This window comes from Scyliorhinus torazame, chromosome 14, assembly GCF_047496885.1.
Source record: "Scyliorhinus torazame isolate Kashiwa2021f chromosome 14, sScyTor2.1, whole genome shotgun sequence".
NCBI lineage: Eukaryota > Metazoa > Chordata > Chondrichthyes > Carcharhiniformes > Scyliorhinidae > Scyliorhinus > Scyliorhinus torazame.
The window spans coordinates 81,314,413-81,342,060 of NC_092720.1; positions in this window are offsets into that span (position 1 = coordinate 81,314,413).

A 27,648-nucleotide genomic window follows, 5' to 3' on the forward strand; every position below is an offset into this window, starting at 1 on the left:
CAGTGGTTAGCACTGCTGCCTCACGGCACCAAGGTCCCAGGTTCGATCCCGGCTCTGGGTCACTGTCCGTGTGCAGTTTGCACATTCTCCCCGTGTTTACGTGGATTTTGCTCCCACAACCCAAAGATGTGCAGGCTTGATGGATTAGCCACGCTAAATTGCCCCTTAATTGGAAAAAATGAATTGCGTACTCTAAATTTATAAAAAAAAGAATAAGAGCTTGTTCAATTTTGTCGCAGAATTTCAGCTGTTATGACTTGCTGATTATGAATTTACAAGATAGTTTAGATCAGTGTCTGAGATTGATATGAATTTGTGAGATTCATTTAGCTCCTCAAGCTGTTTGTCATTGAATGAAATCATGGCTGATCTGTGACCAAACTCCAGATATCCGTCTTTGCCCATATCCTTTAATACCGTTGGTTAATAAGAAAATCTATCACTTAATTTTAAATTTAATAATAATAATCTTTATTAGTGTCACAAGTAGGCTTACATTAAAACTGCAATGAAATTAGTGTGAAAAATTTTAACAGTTGATCTATCAGCGAAGAAAGTTCCAGACTTCCAGTATCTTTTGTGTGAAAAGCTAGTTTCATTCCAGAAAGGTCTGTTCCTAATTTTTAGACTATCCCCCTTAGTTCTAGACTCCCACCCAGTGAAAATGGTTTCTCTCTCTACCCAGTTCCCCTTCATACATTGAAAACTTGTAGTTGAGGCCAAAACATATGTTTTCATGAAGCAGTTAGACATAGCACTTGAGGCGAAGAGAATCAAAGAATATGGGCGGAAAGCGAGTTAGGCTATTGCGTTGGATAATCATTATAAATGGCGGAGCAGGCTCGAAGGGCCGAATGGCATCAGGGCAGCATGGTAGCACAGTGGTTAGCTCTGTACCTTCACAGTACCAGGGTCCCAGGTTCGAATCCCTGCTGGGTCACTGTCTGTGCGTAGTCTGCACGTTCTCCCGTGTCTGCATGGGTTTCCACCGGGTGCTCCGGTTTCCTCCCACAGTCCAAAGACGTACAGGTTAGGTGGACTGGACATGCTAAATTGCCCTTAGTGTCCAAAAAGGTTAGGAAGGGTTATTGGGTTACGGGGACAGAGTGGAAGTGAGGGATTAAAGTGGGTCAGTGCAGACTCGATGGGCCGAATGGCCTCCTTCTGCACTGTATGTTGTATGTTCTATTTTCTATGTTTCAATCAAATCACCCCTTGGACTTCTAAATTCCAGGAAGTATACTCCTAGTTTGTGAAATTTCTCCTTGTAATTTCACCCTTGGACCCAAATATAATTGTAGTAAACGTACGCTGCACTTCCTCCAAGGCTTGCATATATATCTTTCCCAATGTGTAGTATCCAGAACTGCTCACTGTCCTCCAGGTGTGCTCAAACCAGGGTTTTGTATAGCTGAAACATGTCTTCTACCAGCTTGTATTCTAACCCTCCAGATACAAAGATCAGCATTCCACTATCCTCTTTGATTATTCTCTATACCTGTTCATAGCATTTTATTTTACTTTAGTGTTGCTTCTTACCTCTTTAATGACCCATGGCAAGTAGAGCACTTGGCCCCGAAGGGTATAAACTGTTTCCATATCAGAGTAAATTCTCTGTTTAACACCTCCTATTGTTTTACTATTCACAGATTTGCCCAGTTTACTGTGAAAACTCGTCAGATAGTTGATAAATTGACAGCATTGGGAAACCAGTCCGTTGAATAGATTAGGAGAGTATATGCTTGACAGCAACATTTCCAGAAGCCATACGCTTTGGATTTATGAGTTGGTGCAGATCAAATGGTTGCTTTTCCTCCTTTTGTGAGGATGATTCTAACACGACAAAGTGATACATTTCCATTTTTAGCTGTTCTCCCAAGCCTCTGCTCCTGAGTAACATCAGGTTCCAACTGGCCAGAGTGCGAAGCTCTCTGGTCTGACTTAAATTTTGATATGCTGGATACCTAAGAAACTTGTACATCTAAATGACACACTTCTATCAGGCTGGTGTAGCTATGAAATCTGAATTTCTCTAACTTTCCCTCTATTCTTGTTGTAGTGCAAGGTGAAGCAACAAGGCAGGGTTAAATCACAAGGGTGATTAATTTAACAAAAGAATAATTTTATATATAGAACAGTGCAACGCCTACTCAGTTGTAGTTCCTTTGACTCCCAAGTTTACTCTAATACCCCAACAACCAAGTCTGCTCCCAGCCACCTGACTGGCTAATGCTCACGTGCTCCGTCCCCAAAGGCTCCAAGCGGGTCATGGGAAGGGGCCATGTTATCACATTACCCATCCCTTAGAGAGGATAGAGCAGCCAGGCAGCAGCTGGTAGACGCCATACTGGAGGTAGAGCGTCAATACTCTGAGGCCCCGACCATAGAGCTCCTGGTGGAGAGGAAAAAGCTACAAATGGACTTTGACCTGTTCTCCACAATGAAAGCATTGCACCGACTCAGCCAGGCACGGCGGACCCAATACGAACATGGGAACAAAGCCAGCCGCCTGTTGGCGCACCAGCTGAGAAACCACCAGAGAGATCGTGCAAATTAGGGACAACAGAGGCACGCTAGAAACAGACCCAGACAATGTTAACAAAACCTTTGTGGACTTTTACCGGGGACTGTACACCTCAGAGCCATCAGCAGGGGACTCGGGGATGAAACAGTTTCTCGATGGACTGGACATGCTAATCGTGGGGAGGACAGAAAATGGGGCATGGGAGGACCGCTAGATCTGAGAAACGTCATGGAGAGTATTACCTCCATGCAGGCGGGGAAAGCGCCAGGACCAGACAGGTTCCCGGCGGACTTCTACAAAAAATTTGCGACAGCACTGGCCCCACACCTGTGGAAGATGTTCACAGACTCGCTAGTTAGGGGCACACTGCCACCTACGCTAGCACAAGCCTCAATCTCGCTAATACCTAAGATAGACAAAGACCCAACTGAATGCGGTTCATACAGACCCATCTCACGACTAAACATAGACGCCAAAATACTGGCCAAGATCCTAGCCAAAAAGCCGGAGAACTGTGTACCAGAGGTCGCAGAGGATCAAACAGACTTTGTCAAAAGAGGACAGCTAATATCGAACATCAGGGGCCTGCTGAACGTGATCATGACCCCATCCAGGGAGAGAACACCTGAGATGATCGTCTCCCTGGATGCAGAAAAGGCCTTTGACAGAGTTGAGTGGAAGTACCACATAGAGGTACTGTAGCGTTTCGGGCTCGGAACAGGCTTCACCTCATGGGTGAAGCTCCTGTACAATGCTCCCATGATGAGCAACACGAGCTCCCAGTACTTCCAGCGGCACAGGGGCACCAGGCAGGGATGCCCGTTGTCCCTGCTGCTGTTCGCCCTAGTGACCATAACGTTAGCGATCGAACTCAGAACAGCAAAGAACTGGAAGGGGATCCAAAAAGGAGGCAGAGAGCATAGATTCTCGCTCCACGCAGATGACTTGCTCCTCTACATCTCGGACCCACAAAGCAGCATGGCAGGAACCATCTCGTTTCTGAAAGTGTTCGGTGCCTTCTCAGGCTACAAACTCAACATGAGCAAAAGCGAGTTCTTCCCGGTGAACCCGCAAGGGGGAGGGGCAGCGCTGGTGGGACTGCCGTTCAAACAAGCCTGACACAAATTCTGCTACCTGGGGATCCAAATCGCTCATGACTGGATAGGGGTTCACAAATGGAACCTGACCAATCTGACAGAGGAAGTAAAAAAGGACCTGCAGAGATGGAACACAATCCCACTCTCCCTGGCAGGGACAGTACAGACGATCAAAATGAACGTACTGCCCAGGTACCTCTTCCTTCTAGGATCCATCTCGATCTATATTCCCAAGGCCTTTGTTAAAGCACTGGACAAATTAATCATGGTGTTTGTATGGGGGGAAGAATGCTAGGATCACAAAGAGGGTCCTACATAAAACAAAATCCAGGGGAGGGCTAGCCGTCCCAAACCTACAATACTACCTGTGGGCAGTGACAATGGAAAGAGTGATGGGATGGATAAAGGAGCCAGAAGCCGATTGGGTGCACGTGGAGGAGGCCTCCTGCAGGGGGGCCGCACTCCGGGCCCTCGCCACTGCGGCACTACCATCCCCACCCAAGAAGCACTCCAGTAGCCAGACCTGGAGCCAACTACAGCAGCAATTCGGACTGACCAAAATGTCCGACAAAGCCCCCATCTGCAACAACCATAGGTTCATGCCAGCACTCACCGATGCCACCTTTAAAACGTAGACAGGCACAGCACGGTGGCGCAGTGGTCAGGACTGCAGTCTCATGGCTCTGCGGTCCCAGGTTCGATCCCGCCTCTGGGTAACTGTCCTTGTGGAGTTTTCGCATTCTCCCCATGTTTGCGTGGGTTACGACCCCACAACACAAAGATGTGCAGGGTAGGTGGAGTGGCCGCACTAAATTGACCCTTAATTGGAAAAAATGAATTGGGTAATCTAAATTTATTTTTTTAAAGTGGAGACAGGACAGGGGGGCATTTACAGTTAGGGACCTATACACGGACGGTAGGATCACAATACTGGACAAACTGACGGAAAGATTCCAACTGGTGAAAGGCAATGAACTCAGGTACCTGCAGCTTAAAAACTTTCTACGGAAGGAGACAAAGACATACCTGCGACCACACCGACAGACACTATTCGTGGAACTAATGGATGCAGAATTCTATACAGAATGTACGAACGACTGATAGAGAAGGCCGACACCAAACTGGATGCGACAAGGAGGAAATGGGAGGAAGACTTGGGGTTTGAAATAGGGTGGGGACTTTGGAGTGAAGCACGGCACAGGGTCAACTCCACCTCCACATACGCGAGGCTCAACCTAACGCAGCTAAAAGTGGTACATAGAGCCCACTTAACAAGATCTCAAATGAGTAGGTTCTTCCCGGATAGCGCCAAGGAGACCTGACCAACCATGCCCACATGTTCAGGTCTTGCTCCAGACCAGCTGGGTACTGGACAGCCTTCTTTGAGGCAATGTCCAAAGTGGTGGGAATGAGGGTGGAGCCATGCCCAAAAGTGACAGTCTTTGTTGTATCAGACCATCCAGATCTCTTCATGTGGAGGAGGGTAGACGCCCTTGCTTTGCCTCCCTGATCACCTGTCGTAGAATCCTGCAGCACACCCAAAGCTGCAGACTGGCTGTCCGACCTGTCGGAGTTTCTCCAAATGGAGAAAATCAAACTCATCATCCGTGGGTGGGAAGAGGGCTTCCACAAAACTTGGGAACCATTCACCCAACTGTTCCGGGACCTGTTTGTGGCCAACACACAAATAAATAAGTAGCCAGAAGCCAGGGATAAATAGCCCGGACAAGATAGAAGAGAGGAAAAGTGAGGGAGGACGTGGGAGGAGGGGAGGCGGGGGACGGGGCAGCAAGATGAGGTAGCCAAACCTAGCAGGAAAGAAAGGGGGGGCAGCAGCGAAGAAGGGGGAAAAGGGGGAGGGTAAGGGAGGGAGGGGAGGTGGGGGAAGGGGGAGAAACAAAAAAAAGGGAAGCCAGAGGGGGAAGAGATAAGAGAATAAAATGGGGGGGGGGAAGAGTACAGGGGAAGACAACGGCAGCCGCTACCAGAGAATGGCGAGAGAAACTAAGGAAAAACGGCAAGGAAAAACGGACAAGGGTCGACGCCGAGGCAACTGCACTGAAGAATGTAAATAGCACCATGGAGCACCACCCAGGTGCCCCCTCCACCCTAGTTTGATGTTCTGTAAAAAGGAAGAGAAAATAGAAGAAAGGGGGGGGGGGAACCCCTGTCCTATTACATATTCCCTTTTGATTTGCAATGTATATACCTGTATTTATGCCATGTACAAAACCCAATAAAAAACATTTTTTTTTAAATGTTTAAATTTGAGATGGATGCGTTTTGGTTAAGCAAGGATATTAGGAATATGGGCCAAAGGCAGGTTATATGGAGTTAGGTCACAGATCAGCCATGATCTCATTGAATGGCGGGACAGGCTCATGGGGCTGAATGTCCTATTCCTGTTCCTCTGTTCCTAATTTACAATGGTATTTTATAATTTAAACCTAGCCCCTGACACAACCCAAGTTTGGAAGGACAAAAACTGCCATGGTTTTCTGTACATGTGCAGATGGGTATTGGTGGCCATCTTTGCTGCCATCTTGCTCTGGCATGTGACACAGTTTATAGGAAAACTTTATAAAGGACTTTGATGCTTTCATGACGACTTCCCAATAAATGAGTTACTTTTGAAGTGCAGTCACTGTAGGGAAACATCATTATGGTGTTCAGATTATGCAGAGCAATGTCCACAAATAGCGACGGATGGGTGATCAGATAATTAGGTTTTTAAATTGAATAATCTGTAGGTAAATTTTGTTTCACCAGCAACAGAGAAATCGGATTCATTATGTTCATTTCGTAAATCATCACTTGGCGCTATGAGAGTGGTGTTTGCAGACTGCCACTGTGGTGACATATCAATACATTCGTTGCAAAATGCAGGTATCACTTTCTCCACAGTGTTAACCAGAGGATAGACTGAAACCAAAGAGAAAATGCTGGAAAATCTCAGCAGGTCTGGCAGCATCTGTAGGGAGAGAAAAGAGTGAACTTTTCGAGTCCAGATGACCCCATCTGTTCACATACAATTTCTGGACAGCAGGCAGGGGTGAAAATCCTGATTGGTTTATTCCCTCCCTGGCTGGACAAGGAGCACGCACTCCCAAACTCTCACAGTACTGGGATCTTCCTTGTAAGGGCTATCTGGACTCGAAACGTTAGCTCTTTTCTCTCCCTACAGATGCTGCCAGACTTGCTGAGATTTTCTAGCATTTTCTTTTTGTTTTCAGATTCCAGCATCCGCGATAATTTACATTTATAGAGGATAGACTGAAATTGATCATTTTCATTTTAAGTTTCTGAAACATCCATAAACGCAGCCTCAGACTCAGGCCTGTGAGCCACTATTATATAATTTTAAAGATTGGCTGAGAGGAGAAGTCTTCAAGCTGAGCAGTATTATGTTGATAATGGATCATTAATGGCTGTATTTCTGAAGCTTGGTTCCTAGTCTTTTATTTCTGCGTACATCAATAATGCTTGAACAATTTGTTATGTGTTACATGTTTTTGTATTAAAATTCAATTTAAATGGTTAATGATTATCCAGTTTCTTTCCTTCATGTTTATTGGACTGAGATTGCAGAGCACTGGAGACGTAACATTTATATTGGAGCTCTGACAACAGGAAATAAACTCTCACATATTTATAGGAAAGCAAGATAAGGAAATCACTAAGGACACATGAAAGAGATGTAGGGCTTGATCTAACGGCCCTGTTTGCCATGGATTCACTTCCCTTTACAGAAACCAAATCACGTGGGAGCACCGAAAGTGGGATTTGCGCCCGTGAGATACCCGTGGTGTGATCAGGTTCACGCCCATTAATTGAATGAATTTCAATATACTTATGCCCACAGTGGATCCCCCCCACCCCAATGGTGTGATGTCACGCTAGCGTGAATCACTGGTTTTCAAAAACAAAACCTGCTGTGATGTTCACACTGGGGGTGCGGAGGTGCCACGAGGCCCCGGGGGTTGAAGGCCTAGGCTGGCAATTGCCCCTGGCACCTTGACCATGCCCTGGCAGTGCCAGGGGAAGTACCAAATGGACACTGCTGGGGAAATGCCAAGTGAGCACTTCCAATATACAATGCAGTACCCCTTCACACACCCACCATACCTCCACGGTATTCTCGCACCCAGCCACCTCATTCTCATGACTCCCTTTTCCATCCCCGGCCCCTCTCCTCAAGTTCCCGCCAATAGATAATCTGCTCCTCACACCCCTTCTCCCACTCACCTCCCACAAGTGCCAAGCGTCATCACTATCTGACCTGGCAGGACGCCCGCCTACATTCTCCCCATCCATCTCATTGGAGGACGTGAGTATGCACAGCCTGCTGCAGTCATTCCCGAGCTGAGATGCCTAACACCCTTTGAGGAGGGAGCTCTTGAGCTGGCAGCTGATGAGCAGGGCTGCAAGTGAACTGAGGGCAAAGTGAGTGCAAAAGTGAGAACCTTTAAGACAGGCAGCCATGGTACAAGCCTCACTTAAGTTAACTTTCTCCCATCATTTACCCCCGTGATGCACTGAGGCCACCTCGCTTCCCATACAGGTCAATCAGTCGACCAGCCCTGATAGAGGGGCATGTAAAAGGGGTGGGGAAGTAGCATTACTGGTTCAGGAGACTATCTTAGCTGTACTGTGGGAAGACACCTCGGAGGGCTCATACAATCAGGCAATCTGGATAGAGCTCAGGAACAGGGAGGGGGCAATCACAATGTTGGGCATTTATTACAGGCCTCCCAACTGCGAGTGAGAGATAGAGGAGCAGCTAGGTAGAGAGACTTTGCAAAAGTAACAGGGTTGTTGTGGTAGCGGGTTTTAATTTCCCCTATATTGACTGGGACTCACTTAGTGCTAGGGGCTTGGATGGGGCAGAGTTTGTAAGGTGTATCTAGGAAGGCTTCTTGACGCAATATGTAGATAGGCCAACAAGGGAAGGAGCAATACTGGATCTAGTGTTGGGGAATGAGCCTGGACAGGTGGTTGAGATTTCAGTAGGGGGACATTTTGGGAAGAGTGGCCACAATTCCGTACGTTTTAGCATACTTTTGGATAGTGATGAGGGCGACCCTCATGTTAAAGTGCTAAACTTGAGAAAGGCAAGTTACAAAAGCATTAGAATGGAATTGACGAATTTGGATTGGGTGTGGCTGTTGGAGGGTAAATCAATATCGGACAAGCAACTGTTTATTAGGATTCAGGAAAGTCCTGTTCCTGAGAGAACAAAGGATAAGTATGGGAAGTTTAGGGAGCCTTGGATAACGAGGGATATTGTGAGCCTTGTCAAAAAGAAAAAGGAGGCTTTTGTACGGCCTAGAAGGGTGGGGACAGTCAAAACGCTTGAGGGGTATAAAGAAAGTAGGAAGGTATTTAAACGGTAAATTAGGAGGACTAGGAGGAGTCATGAAAAGTCCTTGGTAAGTAGGATAAGGTGAATCCCAAAGCTTTTTATTCATATGTAAAAAGCAAGAGGGTGGCCAGGGTAAGCATTGGACCACTTAAGGACATTGGGGGGGAATCTATATGATGAGTCAGAGGAAATGGGCGAGGTACAAAATGAGTACTTTACATCAGTGTTCACCAAAGAAAAGGACTTTGTGGAAGATGATACGTGGGTAGGGTATGTGGACAGTCTGGGTCATGTTGACATCGAAAAGGAGGAGGTATTGGGTCTTTTAAAAGACATTAGGGTAGATAGGTCTCCTGGGCCGGATGGGATTTACCCCAGAATATTGAGGGAAGCCAGGGAGGAAATTGCTGGGGCCTTAACTGACATCTTTGTATCCTCATTGGCTACAGGTGAGATCGCAGAGGACTGGAGAATAGCTAATGTGGTACCGCTATTTAAGAAAGATAGCAGAGATAATCCAGGAAAGTATAGGCCGGTGAGCCTCACGTTGGAAGTAGGTAAATTATTGGAGAGAATTCTCAGGGACAGGATTTATACCCATTTGGAAACAAATAGACTCATTAGCAATAGCATGGTTTTGTGAAGGGGAGGTCATGCCTCACTAACTTGATTGAGTTTTTTGAGGTGACAAAGATGATTGATGAGAGGAGGGTGGTGGATGTTGTATACATGGACTTCAGTAAAGCTTTGACAATTTGCCTCATGGCAGACTGGTACAAAAGCTAAAGTCACACAGGATCAAAGGTGAGGTGGAAAAATGGATACCATAAGACCATAAGATCATAAGACCATATATCATAGGAGCAGAACTAGGCCACTCGGCCCATCGAGTCTGCTCTGCCATTCAATCATGGCTGATATTTTTCTCATCCCGTTTTCTCCTGCCTTCTCCCCATAACCTCTGATGCCCTTATTGATCAAAAACCAATCTATCTCTGTCTTAAAGACACTCAGTGATTTGACCTCCACAGCCTTCGGCGACAAAGAGTTCCACAGATTCATCACTCTCTGGCTGAAGAAGTTCCTCCTCATCTCTGTTTTAAAGGATTGTCCCCTTAATCTGTGATTGTGGCCTCTGGTTTTAATTTTTCCTACAAGTGGAAACATCCTCTCCATGTCTACTCTATCCAGGCCTCACAGTTATCCTGTAAGTTTCAATAAGATCCCCTTTCATCCTTCTAAACTCCAACGAGTACAGACCCAGATTCGTCAACCATTCCTCATACGACAGGTTCTTCATTCCAGGGATCATTCTTGTGAACGTCCTCTGGACCCTTTCCAAGGCCAGCACATCCTTCCTTTGATACGGGGCCCTAAACTGCTCACAATACTCCAAATGTGTCTGACCAGAACCGTATACAGCTTTAAAAGTACATCCCTGCTCTTGTATCCTAGCCCTCTCAACATGAATGCTTACATTGCATTTGCTTTCCTAACTGCCGACTGAACCTGCACGTTAACCTTAAGAGAATCTTGAACAAGGACTCCCAAGTCCCTTTGTGCTTCTGATTTCCTCAGTATCTTCCCATTTAGAAATTAGTCTATGCCTCCATTCCTCCTTCCAAAGTGCATAACCTCACACTTTTCCACATTGTATTCCATCTGCCACTTCTTTGCCCACTCTCCTCGCTGGTTCAAGTCCTTCGGCAGCCCCCCTGCTTCCTCGGTACTACCTATCCCTCTACATATCTTTGTATCATCTGCAAACTTAGCAACAGTGCCTTCAGTTCCTTCCTCCAGATCATTAATGTATATTGTGAAAAGTCGTGGTCCCAGCACAGACCCCTGAGGTACACCACTAGTCTCTGGCTGCCATCCTGAAAAATACCCCTTTATCCCCACTCTCTACCTTCTGCCAGTCAGCCAATCCTCTGTCCATGCCAGGGGCTAAGCCTTAACCATGGGCTCTCAACTTATTCAACAGTCTCCTATGTGGCACCTTGTCAAAGACCTTCTGGAAATCTAAATAAATCATGTCCATTGGTCCAGTGATACAGAACTGGCTCGGTCTCAGAAGGCAAAGGGTAGCAGTAGAAGAGTGTTTTTCTGAATGGAAGGTTGTGTTTAGTGGTGTTCCACAGGGATCTATGCTGGGGCCTCTGTTGTTTGTAGTATACATAAACGATTTGGAGGAAAGTTTAGCTGATCTGATTAGGAAGTTCACAGATGACACCTAGGTTGGTGGAACGGTAGATGGTGTTGAGGATTGTTAGAGGATACAGCAGGACATAGCTAGGATGGAAACTTGGGCCGAGAAATGGCAAATGGAGTTTAATCCAGACAAATGTGAGGTAATGCTTTTTGGTAGGTCTAACATAGAGGGGAAATATACCGTAAATGATAAAACCCTTAGAAGTATAGAATGTCAGAGAGATCTGGGCATGGAGGTCCACAGATTTTTGAAAGTGGCAATACAAGTGGACAAGGTAGTCAAGAAAGCATATGGAATGCCTGCCTTAATTGGATGGGCCATAGAGTATAAAAACTGGCAAGTCATGCTGCAGTTGTATAGAACCTTGGTAAGGCCACACTTGGAATATTGCCACAATTCTGGTCGCCACACTACCAGAAGGATGTGGAGGCTTTGGAGAGGGTGCAGAGGAAGTTTATCAGGTTATTGCCTGGTCTGGAGGGTGTTAGCTATGTGGAGAGCTATGCGGAGAGGATGAATAGACTAAAACTGTTTTCATTAGAAGACGGAGGTTGAGGGGTGACCTTAAAAAGGTCTACAAAGTTATGAGGGGCATGGATAGGGTGGATGGGCAGGCACACTTTCCCTGGGTGATGTGGAGCTCCTCCATCTCCTCCTGGTCTAGCTGGTGTCTCCGAGCTGTGGAGAGCACAGCAAACCACTATGATGTGGGATATCCTTGGTCCAGGCACCGGAACGCAACTTCAGCAGTCCAATCGCCTTCTCAACCAGCATGTACATCGACACATGAGCCTCGTTGTAATGGGGCTCAGTGGGTGTTTGTGGCCTCTGAACTGGCGCAGCAGCCACATCCTAACCCGTTTGTCCCGGAGGAGAAATCCCTCCAGCTGCTGCTCTTCCTCAAAGGCCACTGGGATCTGCATACGTTGCAAGATGTAACTGGCATGGACACTCCCAGGAAATCTGCACCTGCATGGTGCGTTTCACATGGTCACAGATGATGCGGACATTGAGAGGGTGGTATTCCTTGCAGTTCATAAGTGGCACCCCATTGTCACCATGGAGACTGCAGAGCCATGTGGGTGCAGTCAATGACACCTTGCACCTGGAGCGAGCCTGCGATTCTGGTAAAAACCCATGGCCCTGGCGTTCTAGCTCACCAAATGCTAGATATTGTCGTGGCAAATGTCATTTGCTGCATCGCGGGCATGAAATGGAGGATCGGGTCGCCTGCTCAAAATGGCCACCTGCGCTGGGAGCACATTTTTATTCGAGTGCGTGACTACACTAATGCCGTTGGTCGCCTCTTCTACCTTGGAGCCAAAATGCCAGAGATTCAATGTGCTGATCTGCTTTGCTGCAAGCTCGCTAGCGTGACATATTTTGACAGCATCATCAAGTGAGCAGGAAACCAACGATCCACCATCACAGCTTCCGAAATCAGGTCCGCCTTCCTGAAAGTCAACCCTCGGAAGGCAACGGTCTGGACGGGATCCCTGGTCGTGCACTCAGAGCCTGCGCTGGCATATGTGTTCACGGACATCTTTAACCTGTCCCTACTCCACTCCGAGGTCCCCACCTTCGTCAAGAAGTCCACCATCATACACCGGTGCCAAAGAAGAACCAGGCAATGTGTCTCAATGACTACCATCCAGTGTTCCTGACTTCAGTCGTAATGAAGTGCTTTGAGAGGTTGATCATGAAGCGCATCACCTCCATACGCCCAGAATGCCTTGATTCACTGTAATTTGCATACCGCCGCAACCGGTCCACAGCAGACACCATCTCCCTAGCCCTACACTAATTCCTAGAGCATCTCGACAACAAGGACTCCTACATCAGACTCCTATTTATTGCTACAGCTCCGCCTTCAACACCATAAACCCCACCCAGCTCATATCAAAGCTCCAAAACATAGGAGTTGGCTCCTCACTCTACAACTGTATCCTCAACTTTCTGACCATAGCCCTCAATACCGGGGCCCCACAGGCTGCATACTTAGCCCCCTACTATACTCCCTGTAAACACTTGACTGCATGCCAAAATTTGGTTCCAACTCCATCTGCAAGTTTACTGACGATATGGCCATAGTGGACCGGATCTCGAGTAACAACGAGCCAGAATACAGGAGGGCGATTTAGAACCTAGTGGAGTGGTGCAGCGACAACAACCTATCCCTCAATACCAGCAAAACTAAAGAGCTGGTCATTGACTTCAGGAAGCAAAGTACTGTACACACCCCTGTCAGCATCAACGAGGCCGTGGTGGAGATTGTTAGCAGCTTCAAATTCCTAGGGGTACACATCTCCAAAAATCTGTCCTGGTCCACCAACATCGACGCTACCACCAAGAAAGCACAACACCGCCTATACCTCCTCAGGAAACTAAGGAAATATGGCATGTCCCCATTAACCCTTACTAACTTTTACAGGTGCACCATAGAAAACATCCTATCTGGCTGCATCACAGCCTGGTATGGCAACTGCTTGGTCCAAGACCACAAGAAACTTCAGAGAGACGTGAACACAGCCCAGTCCATCACACGAACCTGCCTCCCATCCACTGCCTCCATCTACACCTCCCACTGCCTGGGAAAAGCGGGCAGCAGAATCAAAGACCCCTCCCATCCGGCTTACTCACCCTTCCAACTTTTTCCATCGGGCAGGAGATACAAAAGTCTGGGAACACGCACTAACAGACTCAAAAACAGATTCTTCCCCTCTGTTACCAGACTCCTAAATGACCCTCTTATGGACTGACCTCATTAACACTACACCTCTGTATGCTTCACCTATTATGTATTTTCTTTTCTTTTCTTTTCATGTACTTAATGATCTGTTGAGCTGCTCGCAGAAAAATACTTTTCACTGTACCTCGGTACATGTGACAATAAACAAAATCCAATCCAATCCAATTTTTTTCTTAGAAGCCTCTCGCATACCTTATCGTGAGAGATCCCGAACACGATCTGATCGCGGATGGTTGACGACTGGAGGGTAATAAAACTACACGACTGCGCCTTCAACCGCAAGTTGGTTCGAAAACTATCAAATGATTTGCCTGCTTTCTGGGTGCGTGTTCAAAATATATAGGGCTCAAAGGTTTCATTTTTTTTAGGAGAACAATGCCGATCAAACAATGTTCAAATTCTTGCTAACCGCCACGCTACCAAAGACAAACATTGAAAATTTCAATTTCTTGGGGACCTGCTACAGTGAGCAGCAATGCTATACGCCTCTCGTCAGACTGTGCCTGCAGACCAAGGGCTGCTTGAACACCCGCCAATTCTCGTCTACGTTACCTGTTACCAGATGCTGTTGAGGTGCCTTGAGACCTTCCATCCTGGGCTTCAAAGTGTTACAACGCGTTCAGTACTACTTGCCAGCAGCTTACGAGGTGAGTAGAAAAAATGCGTTTTCTTATTGTACCTTCTTCTTATTCGGAATTATCTTTAATTGTTCGGATCTTTACAGAATCTTCTTGTTCTTAGATGATCTTCAATCCTGGTACCATGTCAGGTTCTGTCGACTGGCCGGTATGAAAGATGCACTACAGAACATCTAGTTCTTCACTAGTTAAAATAAGTTATTACAAAATATAGAACATAGAACATAGAACCGTACAGCACAGAACGGGCCCGTCGGCCCTCGATGTTGTGCCGAGCATTGTCCGAAACCAAGGTCAAGCTATCCCACTCCCTGTCTTTCTGGTGTGCTCCATGTGCCTATCCAATAACCGCTTGAAAGTTCCTAAAGTGTCCGACTCCACTATCATAGCAGGCATCCTGGAAATCTATTTTGCACCCTTTCCAATGCTTCCACATCCTTCCGAAAATGAGGTGACCAGAACTGCACATAATACTCCAAATGTGGTCTCACCAGGGTCATGTATAGTTGCAGCATAACCCCACGGCTCTTAAACTCAAGCCCCCTGTTAATAAACGGCAACACACTATAAGCCTTCTTCACGGTTCTATCCACTTGAGTGGCAACCTTCAGAGATCTGTAGACATGAACCCCAAGATCTCTCTGTCTGCCGGTACACTCCTGCGACCTTGATACCCTCCTCAGTACCTCACTATTCTCAACACCGGCTTCTGGACTACAGCTCGTTTCCCCAGCCCCCTGACAAATTAGTTTAAACCCCTCCGAAGAGCCGTAGCAAATTTCCCTCCCTGGATATTGGTGGCCCTCTGGTTCAGGTGCAAACCGTCCTGTCTGTACAGGTCCCACCTTCCCCAGAATGTGCTCCAATTATCCACGTACCTGAAACCCTCCCTCCTACACTATCCCTGCAGCCACGTGTTTATCTGCACTCTCTCCCTGTTTCTCACCTCGCTAGCACGTGGCACCGGCAACAAACCAGAGATGACAACATGGTTTGTCCTGGCTCTCAGCTTCCACCCTAGCTCCCTAAATTCCTGTTTTAAATCCCCGTCCCTTCTCTTACCTATGTTGTTGGTACCGATGTGTACCACGACTTGTGACTGTTCCCCCTTCCCCTTAAGGATTCTGAAAACACGGTCCGATACGTCACAGACCCTGGCACTCGGGAGGCATCATACCATCCGTGAGTCTCTTTCGCTGCCACAGAATCGTCTATCTGTCCCTCTAACTATCGAGTCCCCAATAACTATTGCTCTCCTGCTCTCCCTCCTTCCCTTCTGAGCCACAGGGACGGACTCAGTGCTGGGGATCCGTTCACCGTAGCTTACCCCTGGTAGGTCGTCCCCCTCAACAGTATCCAAAACGGTATACTTGTTACTGAGGGGAACGACCGCAGAGGATCCCTGCACTGACTGCTTCCTCCCAGCCCCTCTCACCGTCACCCATCTAGCTTGATTCTTCGGAGTAACTACATCCCTGAAGCTTCTATCTATGACCACCTCTGCCTCCCGAATGATCCGAAGTTCATCCAGCTCCAGCTCCAGTTCCCTAATGCGGTTTCTGAGGAGCTGGAGATGGGTGCACTTCCCACAGGTGAAATCAGCAGGGACACTGACGGCGTCCCTCACCTCAACCATTCTGCAGGAGGAACATTGCACTGCCTTCCCTGCCATCCCCTCTAGATAAAAAAAGAAAAAGAAAGAAAGAGCTTACCTGTTGTTCACTCTACCCCTTAGGTTAAAGGAGGTGGAAGGGTGGGGGACACTACAAGTGTAGTGTCTGGGGTTAGAAACTGCCTAACTTAAATACAGGTAAAAATAAAACAGTTAACCAGCAACCACTGCGCCCCATATGAGAACAGCAATCAGCTGTTATGGGCCTGCGCAAACAATTTAAATCTTTACTACTTACCCAGCAGTCACTCTGTCCTCACTCTGACCGGATTCAGCTGGAAACTCCCAACAGTAAGTTTAAAAAAAAATTTACTCCCCTTCTCAGCAGGCACTCACTCAGCAACCACTGCGCCCCGCACGATAACACCTCAGGGAAAAGAAAAACTACTTACCAGTCAATCACTTACCTGCAGGCTGTGACGTCACGGTTCAACTTCTTTCTACTTCTACTTGCCCTCGAGTCTCCCTCTTGATCTTTACTTGGCTGGGATCCTTACAGTGATTGTCTTTTTTTTTTGGTTAGAGGAGGAGGCAGGGAGGGAAAGTGTTTGGGGTTTAAATGACACTTGACAACAGCTCCTCCACAAACCACCTTCAAGATACGGTGACAGCAATGCACTGATGCAAATTTTCCCTGGAACAGCCAATCAGCAGCTCTGCTCTACTGCCCTCTGCTGGAAACACCCATTAATCCCCATTCTTTGCTTTCTATTAATTAACCAATCCTCTATCCATGCTACTACTTTACCCTTAATGCCATGCATCTTTATCTTATGCAGCAACCTTTTGTGTGGCACCTTGTGAAAAGCTTTCTGAAAATCCAGATATACCACATTCATTCGCTCCCCGTTATCTACCACACTGGTAATGTCCTCAAAAAATTCCACTAAATTAGTGAGGCACGATCTGCCCTTTATGAACCCATGCTGCGTCTGTCCAATGGGACAATTTCTGTCCAATGAAACAAATGTGTGGTAAAGATAACTGGGACAAATATATAACAAGCTATTAACACTAACTAACTATTCTAGAGCTACTGCAAAATACATCTATCCACCGACACGACTTATTCCCAACTCCCCGAGGCACAGAGTTACATTGTAGGTTTATGCTGCACCTAGTGGTCGGAGGTCGTGTACATTATTATATACAAGATTGCTTATGCATATCATCACAATTGGATCAGTGCTTTTTCACAGGACCTTAAGTGCTTTGTTTGTAAAATAATTACTTTGAACAATCTACTGTCTGTACAACATTAAGAGCTTAAATTGGGTTGTAACTAAACATGTAACAGGAATTGTTACAAAACACTCTCTGACCTGTAACTCTCTTCTTTGCTGGAACGACAGGATAGTTTTGGTTTGGACACCTGTATTCAGTTAGCACAAATTGTTATGTGCTGTGAGCTGGAATGCAGCCCTCTGGCTGGAATGCTGAAGTAACATTTGTCAAACAATATCGTGGAAGATGGTTACATGGAAACTGAAAATCATTTGTTTCATTGTCAACCTAAACGCCATAAAACCTGGGTGTAACTAATCTCAATATTTTAAAAAAGGAATTACACAATAACATTTGCTTGTTCTGTAATATAACTGCCCTTTCCAAACTTCCTAGAACCCTATAGCAAAGTGAGAACACACTTGGAAAATTGACTTTCCGGATGTATTGTGAATATAGAGCAATGTGTAATTTATGGGTAAAATTACTCTTTGTTGTGTGGGGCTTGCTGCTGTAATGGTCTTGGCAAGAAGTTGAGCACTATTACATGATGCCCTCAGAGCTCCAGAATAGTGGCCAATGCTCACTGCAGACGTTTGGAGTGAATTGCGTCAGATATCATGTGCAGGGGCTGAAGGATTTTATATAGGGGCTGTTTAGCACAGGGCTAAATTGCTGTCTTTGAAAGCAGACCAAGGCAGGTCAGCAGCACGGTTCAATTCCCGTACCAGCCTCCCCGAACAGGGTCGGAATATGGCGACTAGGGGCTTTTCACAGTAATTTCATTCGAAGTCTATTTGTGACAATAAGTGATTTTCATTTCATTTCATGCAGTGAATATCTGTTGGAAATATGCAAACCAGGCCGATCATGACAACAATCAATGTTCAATGCTGATTTGATGCCAGTGATGCCATTTTGGAACTCACCACGACAGCTAACACCCTCTCTTCATAGAATCATAGAATCATAGAATTTACAGTGCAGAAGGAGGCTGTTCGGCCCATCGAGTCTGCACCGGCCCTTGGAAGGAGCACCCTACCCAAGCCCACACCTCCACCCTATCCCGGCAACTCCACCCACCTTTTTGGACACCAAAGGCAATTTAGCATGGCCAATCCTCCTAACTGCACATCTTTGGACTGTAGGAGGAAACTGGAGCACCGGGGGAAACCCATGCAGACACAGGGAGAACTGCAGACTCTGCACAGACAGTGACCCAAGCCAGGAATCAAACCTGAGATGCTGGAGCTGTGAAGCAACTGTGCTAACCACTGTGCTACCATGCTCCCCATGATTATTTACTTTTGGAATGTTATTCATGTCTTCCACTGTGAAGTCTGTTGCAATATATTTGTTCAATTCCTCTGCCATTTCCTCGTTCACCATTATTATCACACAGACCTGTTCAGCATCTGGAATAACCTCCCCACCATCACTATTTAAAGGGATCATCAACTTCTTGCTGGTTAGTTGCTGGTTGGGTTTCCTTTTGCTACAGTTCTACAATATCTGGTGCATTCTCCATTTGTTAAAAGTTCCAAAAGTCTGCAGCCGCTGATGTAGCAGGGGCTGAAGGATTTTTAACTGACTTCAGGTTCGTGCACAAACAAGTTGCACCCATATCTGAGTACATTAATAGACCTTTTGTCCATTTGACTACCTCTGACCTTGAAGTGGGAATATTTTTAAAATCCTTAAGTTAGCCATCCACCATGTGTAAGGGAGGACACTGAAGCTCCTCCTTCAATGAGAGGCAACTACATTTAATTGACAAGCAGGCAGAGAGAGCGAGAGCACATGGCTTTGCTAGAATTGCAGACTTCTCCATGGTTCAGTGTGCCGTTGGTTACATCAACATTGCATTGTGGGTACCACATGCTAAATACCTCATTTGCTTGACCTGAAAGGGATTCCACTCCCTCCACATCGAGCTGGCAGTTACCAATCAGTAGAGAATCACACCGGTCAATGACCAGCATCCTGGGTTTTGTCCTGATGCCTTCAATCTGCAGCAGGTCACTATACCAGCTGCATTGGAGTCGCCATGGAAAACCAAAGTTTGGTTTGGTTTGGGTGTCAAGGATTATCCACTGACCATGTGGCTGATCAATCCGGTGTGCAAACCACAAGCATGTGTGTTGCATGCACAAAATGGAAGCCATGTTGCCACATGAAATGTGGGGCTAAATATTATGGATATGGGGATGGCTTTCCGCCCTCCCCCATTCCCCCCCCCCCCCCAACCTCCCTCCCCATCAGGAGGCAAAGTCAGAGTGGCTAAATAAGGGCCAAATGCGACTTCCGCCCCTCACTGAGGAAGAAGTCACACATTTGGGATTGGCCGGCAACTCCCTCAGTCCCAGCAGTGCCAAGAGCACATTAGTGGGCACTGCCGGTACTGCGAGAGGAGGGGGATAAAGGCCCAAAGATTCCTGGAGCAAAAACGTCTGGGGTTTTGAGAAGGTCGGGGAGTGTAGAAGGGATATTGGTTTAAGGCTGTGGAAGGGTATGGGTTTTATCTCAGGGGGACTAACCCCCAATTGTCAAAAGGCAGGATCAGCAAGCGCAACCCACAAACATTGAACACCCTTCTTCCTTCCCCCTTATTTTAAATATTGGGCAGCCCAGTCCTGCCTGACTGCCCATGCAAAATATTTTATGTTGTGGGCAGTGCAATATCAATGTCAATGTCAATTGGCTTGGCAACAAGCCTAATTGATCCTGATTATTTATTTAAATATGGAGGGTGGGCTGCTGATTTTGGCACCCGACCAGCCACCCCCTCCCACCCCCATATTATGGGTGTGAGCTTGGGGGTGGGTGGCAAGGAGTGGGGTTGGCACTCACCCTATTTTACATGCCCTCCTGCCGAGACTAATCTGAAGGATTCCCACAGTGTGTGTCTAAATTCATGGTAATCTGCTACATGTTGCACAACCTCACCATCATGAGAGGACAGCCCACCCACCCAACCATCACTAAAATTAGATTAGATTTCGATTTAGATTTATTGTCACGTGCACTGAGGAAAAAGTGCCATAATGCATTAAAAGCTACCGAAAAATGTGCTTGCAAATTCTCCTACAAGGTTTGGACTGTATTTTAATCATCCACCAATCTTTACCTTTGAACAAAATTGCCCGAAGATTGAATGTTAAAAAAACGAACCACCTGCTGCACTCCATTGATTGCTGGATAATATGTTTTGAAATGGAAAATACGCTATTGCAACTTCGAAAAAAAGGGCCACCTGGTTTTCAGTTTCAATGAACTCCATTGTTGACATTTACAAGTGTTTGTTTTGTAAGTTGCAGCTATCAGGAATGCTTGGCTGAGTTTAAATGTTCTAGAACCATTACCTTAGCGGGGCTGTGTTTACAGTTTGACAACTTTAAGAGGTTATTAAAGGATTATCATCTGCCTGTGAGATGATAAGCAAATACGTGTGCTTTTATAATGGATTGATGACGTATGGGGATTTAATTGTTTGGAATGGCTTTTAAGAATGAGAGCTTTTTCAATAGGAAGTGTGTCTGAATGACAGTTCTATTTGTCCAACACATTCTAAGTGCCTAATTTTTTCCTTGATTACTGTTTCTAAAACCTTATCCACCACTGGCCTCTGACATTTCCTTACACCTTTACTTGAATAAAGGTATCACATTTGCCACTTTCCAATTCTCTGCCACCACTCACTTTTTTTGCAAGATTGGAAGCTTATGGCTTATTGGAAGAATGGGTACTGGTACCCCCTGCTGTTTTGTCTAACCAAAGAATGGCAAGTTAGTGCTGGCTAGATGCAGGGACCATTCAATATGCAAGCAGCACACCAGGCTGGTGTGTTGCCTGTATTGCAATCAATGGCACAGGTTAAACATGCATCACAATCCCCGTGCCTGTTTTTGGAGACTATCCAAATTTGACCCGTGATCTCTTCATTACAAATCCCAGTCTCGCACAGTAACATTGCTTGTAGCCTCAAACAAATGGCATGAACAAAGGTTGCACTCCAGTATATTATATATATATATTTATCATTTCCAGTATATGTGACATTCTATTATTTCACAGCAGTCAGAAGGATACCCTAGATGTGTGAAAGAGTATTGATCAAGCCTGGCCTTTGTCATATATAGTACTGAAAAGGGCAAAAGGGAGATTAATTATGAGAACGGTTGCTCAGGTTGCTAACTCGCTTTTTCAAATGTTAGTGAAGCAACTTCATCGTTCCCTTTGTTAAAATTCAAAAACTATTCTTTTTTATATAGAACATACAGTGCAGAAGGAGGCCATTCGGCCCATCGAGTGTGCACCGACCCACTTAAGCCCTCACTTCCACCCTGTCCCCATAACCCAATAACCCCTCCTAACCTTTTTGGACACTAAGGGCAATTTAGCAGGGCCAATCCACCTAACCTGCACATCTTTGGACTGTGGAAGGAAACCGGAGCACCCAGAGGAAATTTTGTGATGATGCCCAAATATGGGGAACAGTGTACATGGCAAAAACAAAACTTCTTGTTGTACTGGTTCAGTCAATGGACAACTGCTGCCTGGGAAAATGACGTGACATCTGTATGTACATGTAACTATTACGCAAATATGTGCTTGACTGGATTCCAGTGAAAACCACTGATCCAAACAAAGGATAATTCAAATATAGTGTAAATTAGCGTAGCCCCCACCAATGACTTGTTGGTTTTGGGATGCATGTGCTTGGAGTCTTTCATGCTTTTTAATTATCTCCTCCATCTAAATAAATCCATGTGATCCTCTTTCTGTTACACAAAGGAAGCATTTCCAAAACAGTAAGGGCAGCTGCTTGGTTCAAAACTAATTAAATGTTGACAATGAATACCTGGCAGTCATTTGCTGGGATGTAATCTAACTGAGGAACGTAAATAAAATCATACGATCATTTGGACCCGCAGATCAGATTGCATCCTCTATCTCGTGCTCCCTCATTGATTTCTGTGTGTATCTGCCCAAAAGGACAGCAGGCGGATGGAAACACCTCCACCTGCAGGTTTCCCACAAAGCCACGCACCATCCTGACTTACAAATGTGCTGCCGTTCTTTCACTGGATCAAAGTCCTGGAACCCCCTTGCCTGCAGCACCAAATGGAGCACAGCGGTTCAAGAAGGTAGCTCACCACCACCTTGTCGAGGGCAATTAAGGATAAACATTACTGACCTAGCCAGTAATGCCCACATCCCATGAAAGAATTTTTTAAAAATTACAATTCTCAAGGGTCTCCACTTTTTCAGATGCTGATGGATCCATTGGGAGTGAACTAGGTCTTTGTACTGGCTTGATGCATTCTCATATCAAGCTGTTTTGTGCCTCAGTCGATTTTAGTTTGCATTAAAACAGGCTGTGGGTTTACTGTTGAAATGAGCACATTTCAAACTCCTGACAAAGATCAATTTCAGCCCCGCTGTTGTAGGAATATAGGAACAGGAGTGGGCCATTCAGCCCATCGAGACTGCTCCACCATTCAATACAATCATGGCTGATTGGACACTTCAGTGCCTTTTACACCCATTATCCCCATAACCCTTTACGTTATCGTTAATCGGAAATATATCAATCTCTGCTTTAAACGTACACAATGACTGAGCTTCCATAACCCTCTACAGTAGAGAATTCCAAAGATTCACAACCCCGTATGTAAAGATGTTTCTCCTCACCTCAGTCCTAAGTGATATCCCCCTCATTTTGAAATTGTGTCCCCTGATTCTAGACTCCCCAACCAAGGGAAACATTTTACTTGCATCTACCCTATATATTCTTTTAAGTATTTTGTAGGTTTCAATGAGATCACCTCTCACTCTTCAAAACTCTAGCGAATGCAGGCCCAGTTTGTCTAATGTCTCCTCATAAGACAGTCCAGCCATCCCCGGAACAAATCTGATAAACATTTGTTGTACTCCCTCTATGGGAATAATACCCTTTCTGAGGTAAGGGGACAAAACTACACATAGGTGTGTTCTAACCAAGCTCCTATTCAATTGAAGCAAGACCTCAATACTCATGCACTCAAATCCTCTTATGATAAATGCGAACACTCCATTAGCCTTCCTAATAGCTTACTGCACCTACATGCTAGCCTTCAGTGACTTATGGACAAGGATACCCAAGTCCCTTCGTACATCTACGCTTTCTAATTTCTTACCATTTAGGAAATATTCTGCACATCAGGGGCGAAATTCTCCAGAAACGGCGCGATGTCCGCCGACTGGCGCCCAAAACGGCGCAGATCAGATGGGCATCGCGCCGCCCCAAAGGTGCAGAATGCTCCGCATCTTTGGGGGCCGAGCCCCAACCTTGAGGGGCTAGGTCGGCGCCGGACGAATTTCCGCCCGCCAGCTGGCGGTAAAGGCCTTTGGTGCCCCGTCAGCTGGCGCGGAAATGACATCTCCGGGCGGCGCATGCGCGGGGGCGTCAGCGGCCGCTGACAGCTTCCCACGCATGCGCAGTGAAGGGAGTCTCTTCTGCCTCCGCCATGGTGGAGACCGTGGCGGAAGCGGAAGGGAAAGAGTGCCCCCACGGCACAGGCCCGCCCGCGGATCGGTGGCCCCCGATTGCGGGCCAGGCCACCAGATCGCCCTGCGCCCCCCCCCAGGACCCCGGAGCCCACCCGCGCCGAGCCGCCTTGTCCCGCCGGTAAGGTAGGTGGTTTAATTTACGCCGGTGGGACAGGCATTTTAGCGGCCAGACTTCGGCCCATCCGGGCCGGAGAATCGCGCGGGGGGGCCCGCCAACCGGCACGGCGCGATTCCCTCCCCCGCCGAATCGCGGGTGCCGGAGACTGAGCTACAAAATCACGCCAGCCCCCAGCGATTCTCCGACCCAGCGGGGGGTCGGAGAATTTTGCCCCAGTTCCTTCAAACAAAATGAATAAACTCACATTTTTCCACATTATATTCCATTTGCCATGTTCTTGCCCACTCACTATATTTGTTCAAATCCTCATGTAATCACTTTACATCGTCCTCACAACATACATTCCCACCTAGCTTTGTATCATTCACGGATTTGGAAATATTACATATGATCCCCACATCCAAAACATTGATATGTATTGTTACGTTCATCAAACATGATTTCCCATTCATAAATTCATGCTGGCTATGCCAATCAGATCATGATTGTCCATGTGTCTATTTATCACATCCTTTACAATATATCCCAGCATTTTCACTATCACTGATGTAAGGTTAACAAGTCTGTAGTTCCCAGTTTTCTCGCTTGCTCCCTTCGTAAATAGTGGGGTGACATTTGCTACCTTCCAATCTTCACAAACTGTTCCAGAATCTATAGAAGTTTGGAAGATGATCACCAATGCATCCACTATCTCTATAGCAACATCTTTCAACACTCTAGGATGCATAATAGCAGGTCCTGGGTGTCATAATATACGCCAGTATATTATGGTGCAGACACACACACACGCACTGATGGACATGCAGTGGGACCAATCAGCATACACAACACTGCAGCTAATCACCAGTGAGAGCACATGCACTATAAAGACAGGGGACAGGAGAGTTCCCGCTCATACTAGTAGCAGCCAGCTCGGAGCACAAAGCTCACAGCCTGCAACACAGACATTCACCATGTGCTGAGTGCATCACCTGGTTAGGACTAGGCAAGGGTCAACAGTTAAAGCTGGTATTGCATTTACTCACAGTTCAAGTATGTTAATATAGTTAACCTTATAATAAAATAGTGTTGCACCACTTCCAGTGTTGGTGACCTGTTTGTGATCCAGAACACCCAACACATCATGGTACAAGGAGTGGTTGCATACTAGCACTTCTGAGACCCACCTGCAACTAATGAGCATTCCGGCATCCTGAAGTATGGAGAACATCAATCCGCCGCCGCTCCGCATCGCCGGCACCTCAGCGTACAGTGACAACCAGCAACGATACCCAGGCAAGATGTTCAAGATCCAGGTTCCGCAGCAGCTCCAGTGCCACAGCAATCTCCGCGAAAACTGGCGGGCATTCCGGCAAAAGTTTGAAATCTTCCTGCTGGCAGCCAAACTAGAAGACCTGACCGATCCTGAAAAGACAGAGCTTCTCCTCACCATCGCCGGTGCCAGAGCAGAAGAAATCTTTTAAAAATTCAAGTTCTCCAAGGGGCAAAACAGGAGCGACTTCCAAGCAGTCCTGGACAAATTCGGCAAATACTGTGAGGAAAACACACTCCAACCAGCAAGGAAAGGTAAGAGAAGCGCCAGTACTCACCTCGAGGCTGAAATCCCAGAGCAGAGAACGATTTTGGTCGGTGGCCATCTTTCTAAAGGGACTGCACTTGCGCAGTTGCGCGACGCCGTGCATGCGCAATCACGAAAACTGCCATCAGTAAAGGAACCGCGATCTGCGCATGCGCAAATGCCTCCTACGTGCTGCGTCACGCGCGTCATGATGTCAGAGGCCCTGGACCATGCCCATTTAAAGGGGAAACATCCCAAATCAAAGAAAAAATCTTTTAAAGATGTAAAACAACCTTCCTTCACCTGGAATGGCAGCACAATGCCTCAAATTGAACCAGGAAATGAAATAAACCTCCGAAGAACCCTGCAACAAGCAGTTACCTACCCCCAAACCGAGTCCAATTCCGACGAGTGGTGTGCCACCCTGACGGTCAACCAGAATTCGTCGCTCACCTCAGAGACTTGACTTATGAGTTTTACGATGTTGGACTCTTTGATCTGTTCTGTTATCCTGTTTCATCATTCCAGTAGTTTGTATATAATGTTCATTTCGTTGTTGGTGTGACACCCTATTTCTCGGCACCAGACACCTTCCCGTGTAAATAGATTAGCCTCATGTACATAGTCATGTAAATAACACACACACACATAGTCAGGTACATTCACTACATGATATTTATTGTCACGCAGGCACATATTCTTTATATAAAAGGGGGGATGTCATAATATACATCAGTATATCATGGTGCAGACACACACACACACTGATAGACATGCAGTGGGACCAATCAGCATACACAACACCGCAGTCAATCACCAGTGAGAGCACACGCACTATAAAGACAGGGGACAGGAGAGTTCCCGCTCATTCTAGTAGCAGCCAGCTCGGAGCACAGAGCTCACAGCCTGCAACACAGACATTCACCATGTGCTGAGTGCATCACCTGGTTAGGACTAGGCAAGGGTCAACAGTTAAAGCTGGTATTGCATTTACCCACAGTTCAAGTATGTTAATATAGTTAACCTTATAATAAAATAGAGTTGCACCACTTCCAGTGTTGGTGACCAGTTTGTGATCCAGAACACCCAACACATCACTGGGGACTTATCAACTTTCAGTCTCATTGATTTCTCCAATACAACCTTCAACTCCACATTCTCCCTAGTCCTTTGGATTTCGATATTTTGGAGATATCCTGTATCTTCCTGAATGAAATGGAGATGCCGGTGTTGGACTGGGGTGAGCACAGTAAGAAGTCATACAACACCAGGTTAAAGTCCTGTCTTGCAGTGTCTTGCATCTTTGACTTCAAAGTATTGTCTTGCATCTTTGACTTTGTCTATATAAATGTTTCTGGAACCTACCTCTTCATTCACCTGAGGAAGGAGCAGTGGTCCGAAAGCTAGTGATTTGAACTAACCCTGTTGGATTTTAACCTGGTGTTGTAAGACTTCTTACTGTTCCTGAATGAAAACAGACACAAAGTAATCATTTAGCTTTTCTGCTATTTTTTTCTATTCCCCATTATGAATTCTCCTGACTCTGCTTGTAGTGGACTCACATTTGTCTTAGCCAGACATTTCCTTTTTACATACCTATAGAAAATTTTACAGTCTAATTTTATGTTTTTTACTAGATTGCATTGATGTTCTGTTCTCCCTATCTTTTTCAGTTTCTTGGCCTTCCTTTGCTGTATTCTAAAAACTTCCTAATCCTTGGATTTGCTACTATTTCTGGCAACTTTTTAAGCCTTTTCTTTTAATCCCCTACAATCCTTAACTTCCTTTGTCAGCCACGGTTGACTGGATTTTGGGGGGTTTTGCACCCTGAAGGAATGTATGGATGCTGTACACTGTATAATGGTTCTTTGAAGACTATCTATTGCCTATGCACAGTCATACCTTTTAATTCTATTTACCTTTTAATCCAATTCTAGTAACT